The sequence below is a fragment of the Cucumis melo genome, chromosome 11 (genome assembly GCF_025177605.1).
Source record: "Cucumis melo cultivar AY chromosome 11, USDA_Cmelo_AY_1.0, whole genome shotgun sequence".
Taxonomy (NCBI): Eukaryota; Viridiplantae; Streptophyta; class Magnoliopsida; order Cucurbitales; family Cucurbitaceae; genus Cucumis; species Cucumis melo.
The window spans coordinates 14,113,155-14,117,652 of record NC_066867.1 but is presented as its reverse complement, the minus strand read 5'-3'; the positions used below and the strand labels follow the sequence as shown (position 1 = coordinate 14,117,652).

The 4,498-nt window shown below is 40.9% G+C and overlaps 1 long non-coding RNA gene across 1 annotated transcript; it reads left to right on the top strand.

Moving 5' to 3' along the window:
* Positions 1 to 1,827: 1,827 nt before the first annotated feature.
* On the top strand, positions 1,828 to 3,728 carry LOC127143827 (uncharacterized). The gene is made up of 2 exons (XR_007815382.1): positions 1,828 to 2,765; positions 3,481 to 3,728. It is a non-coding gene; the product is annotated as an uncharacterized LOC127143827 (long non-coding RNA).
* Positions 3,729 to 4,498: the final 770 nt, after the last annotated feature.

Sequence of the window (4,498 nt, the reverse complement as noted above, 5' to 3'; positions counted from 1 at the left end):
AAGCTTTATCATTTGCATCCCAAAAGGTGAGCAAGTGTGGTGTTTAAGGCATTGAGAGGTATTCACCTTAATTAGAAGATAGTTAACTAATTGTTATCGCATCAAGGACTACTGCTTACTTAATCGCTGAAAATGGAAACCTAACCTTCACACCTTGTTAACGCAAGTTAATTCAATTTCCATATTTTCACCAGTCTATGCCATCTTTCACAGAATCTCTAGTGTATGTATTAAACTCAATACATAGATATACTTTTACTTTATACTGTATAGAGTTTGTATACTGCCTGGAAGAGAAGTAAATTTTATAACTAGAAATTCCCTAAGTTCGACTCTAGCTTACCGAGGAAACCTATTAATTCGCTTACACTTGGGCAAGTGATAGGTAGGAAGCACTTTTTATCGCATAATCTTATATTAATCACTTACTAAGTCAACCACTCAAAACTTATAGGATATAACCATGAACAAACGTTGCATGCACCATTTGTACAACCAGTTGTTAGTATGGTTTCAAAATTTAAACCATAAGAATCTTTCTAACTAATTACGTTTACGTGTTAGTATGGTTTGAAAAGTAAATAATGCAAGTGAATTAGATGGAGAAGAAATTAATTTTAAATGTTTGAGGATTTTTAATGCAAATGAATATAGAAACTGAGGTTGGTTGTAAATTAGCATAATAATTTTGGCTAATTAGGACAAAAATAAGACATGATTAATTAAGTTTTTGAGAAATTAAAACAATTTTTTTTTTCAAAAGTACTCCCTTTTAATTTTCCTCATTAACTCCCTCACTCCACATCCAATCAAACATAAACTATCCACTAATTCAACCTCAAATAAAACTAGATAATTAAGTTAAAAATTAAGTTAAATTTTTTAAGGTTACACCTTTCTTTTCTAAAATCACCGATAACATTATTGAATACTTGGAAGGAAAAAATAAGTAAGAAGAAGGGTAGAGCATAGATCAATCTAACACAAAAATGATGAGAGTCTACGATAGCTCCATTTAAATTCTATAAATGTTTAGTAACACAACTGATTTAACATATCAAACACATTAACTTTATGATAGACATTTAAAAATTGGAATCTCCTCTATTTGATATACCTATTTCTTGGATAAAACTATAATCATTACTAGTTTTGACTTTAGATAGAGCGATAAACCTAGAGAAAAATAAAATACATTCCTAAAATTGATCATTGAGTTGTTGTATCCTTACTTGAAACCTATGTCAAAGCTCAAAGCTACGAGATAAATTATTCTTTCGCTAGAATAAAATCAGACGATGCCCACTTCGTTTAATTCTCTTCTTTTCTTTCTTCTTTTTTTCTTCCTTCATCCCATTTATCCCCCAAAATTTTTCATTTAATCTAAAATTTTGTTTGTTTTCTAGGATATAATTTAGCTTCATTATCATGAGGTGGATATTTAATTATCACCTTATGTTTTGTGGTATCGTAAGATAGTATGTCATTAGAAGAATATTAGACATGATAAGATACTCAGTATCGCGAGAGTTTTTGATACCCTAGTAGAACATGAATTTTTTTTATTGTCATTAACAGCTAGAATATTTAATTTTCTTTAATTTAAAAATATTTTTGAAATTTTGAAAGTGCCAAAAGTATTTTTTATTCAAACACTAATTATTTTCATTTAAAAGTAAACATGGAGATATTTTTAAATTCTTTTTTTGGAAGTTTGAATGTATTTTTCTAAAACATTTAAAGGTTGGAGAATATATTTAACACAATGACAAACTTTGGAAGTATTTTCTTGTAACACCCCAATGATCTCATGTCGTTCATTTTTTTTAAATTCAATTATTTATTTTTATTTTATTCATCTATTTGTTTATAATTAAATAATGAAACTTATGTCATCAAGATGTGAATTTTTCCCCCTTTTAAAATATTAAGCAAATTTCAACTTTAATTATACTTGGTAATTAAAGATTTAATTGGTATTTGGAAGTTGAGGGAAAGGAGGAATTTGGGGGAAATATTGGTAAATTAGAGAGAGAAGAGTGAAATTTGGAATTTATTAAAGAAGAGAAAAAGAGGGGAATTTATTTTATAAAAGGAAAAGGAAAGGAAAAGAAAAGGAAAAGAAAAGGAAAAGAAAAAGGAAAAAGAAAAAGAGAAAGAAGAAGAAGAAGCCGAGAAACCCTAGCCACGCCGCCGCCGCCGAGTCGACGCACATCGTCCCAGCCGCGTCGGAGATCAGGTCAAGTCGAGCCGTCGCACGCCAGCCGTCGCCCGAAGCCGCGTTACACCCGTGCCTGCGCCGCGCCGCATCGATCCGAGGGAGAGCAGCTGAAGCCGCGTCGCCGAGCCGCCCAGTCCCATCGTGCGCAACCGCCAACCACTGCGTGAAGCCGCGCACTGCCAAGTCACCGACCCGCAGCAGTCGACGGCGTCAGCCGCGCGCCTCCAGCCGTGAAGCAGAACCCGCGTTTCGGCTGATCTGCGCCCGCCCGTCGGCCCGAGTCCAAAACCGACCCGCGCCGCCCGCCGAACCCGAACTCCGCGCGCGCGCCTACTCCAAGCCGAGCCGCGCCTCCCTGCTGACGTGAGCCGAGCCGCTCGCGCAAGCCCCTTTCGCCAGGACTGAGCCGAGCCGATTCTGTCCTTCTTCCAGCCGAGCCGCCAAGACAATTTTGGCTCCTTCCACCTAGTTTTTGCAACTTGGACCAAATAGCTGCTGCAGCTTAGGACTTCCTCAGTAGGAACTCATCTAGCAACATCTCGAGGTAAGAGATTTCTACTACTAGACCCATGAACAAATTGTAAGATTTCGCATACTGTGAGATATGCATACTGATGATTGACCGTATGGTGTATTGAACTGTCGACTGTATGACGATGTTATGATATTAATGCTCAGTAGTATGTGGCCGTATGTTGTGTTGAACTGCTGACTGTAGGAGGACGTTGTGATACGAATGCTCGGTAGCATATGACCGAAATGTTTGGAATTGTTCTGACGATGTAGAGACTGTTGAGGAAGGGAAGGGAGCTAGTGTTCACTATTTCGTCATAGTTGTATGATGATGAGATGTATATGTATGTTAAGACTAGGGTCCCTGTTAGCAACCCAGTAGAGTCGTACCTGCATGGGTGTCCTTCGGGATCACCACCTATTTAGGACTGTGTGGTCCGACGGGACGCCAGTCTAGCATGGATATAGATATGACCGAGTGACTCGACGGGGTCCTCGCATCCCGGTTGTCTTAGTGTTACCCCCGGGTTCACTACAGACCAGCATGTCCTAGGTGCTCCCTCGGAACACCGAAGACCAGATTTTCGTTCCTACGGGAGCGCATGTTGCACGTGTTCGGGAACGTGCCAGAGATTGGGTACCAGTTTTCAGGACTCGATAGGGAAGCCAACAGGCACCTAGTGGGACTAGTAGTGGGTCCCTTACTGAGTATTTTTATACTCATTCTCTTCATTTTATGTTTTCAGGTAGAGGACGAGGTAAGGGCAAAGGCAAGCTGGCGAGCGACGTGAAGTGACCGTGGCGAGCCATAGGGGTTTTCCTGCTTCCGCACATGTTTTACTTTACAGTTAAATTCATGTTTCGGCTTTCTGCATGTTTACTTTGGTTATTTTTGTAGATAGGGCCCGCTTAGGGATTTTAAACTTAACTCGTATTTCTACATGTTACCTTAACTATCTTTCATAAATACATTTGCTAGATTTCTTTGCATTTATTTACACCAGATTTTATGACTTAAACACTGATCCTAGATTCAGTAACCACTTCGATTCAGCATAAAGGGTCGGGTCGTTACAGTTGGTATCAGAGCCCAGTGTTTTAGGTCCTGTAGACTGACTTATGATGTAAGTCATTTTGTTTTGATTTTTACCTCACCCTATGGCTATACGGTCCTTCGTCACTCGCCAGGTATGCCTAAAGCTTTACAAATATTAAGATTATAATGTTGCCTGATTAGATTAGACTTAGAGTGAGAATATTGAGCTCTAGTGGTGAAAAATTTGTTGGTGAATTTTTGGAAGAATGCCGCCACGTAGAGGTGCACGCCGAGGAGGTGGCAGGGGAGGCAGAGGAGCCGGTCGTGGCCAACCGGCGGAGCAACCTGCCGCGCCGCCAGTCAACCCCGACGTACCAGTCAACCCTAATGCACCGGTCACTCAGGCGGATCTCGCCGCAATGGAGCAGCGTTACCAGGCCATGCTGCAAGCTGCTCTAGCGCCGTTCCTCGCTGCTCAGCAGAACCAGGCCGCCCCTGTTCAGGACCAGCCTGTAGTCCCTCCAGCCCCTGTTCAGGACCAGCCCGTCATCCCTCCAGCCCCGGTGGAAGCTCAGCCGGTGCCAGTACAACTGTCAGCTGAGGCCAAGCACTTGAGGGATTTTAGGAAGTACAACCCGAAGACTTTCGACGGATCCTTGGACAACCCCTTTAGAGCCCAGCTGTGGTTGACATCCATAGAGACGATCTTCAGGTACATGAAGTGCCCA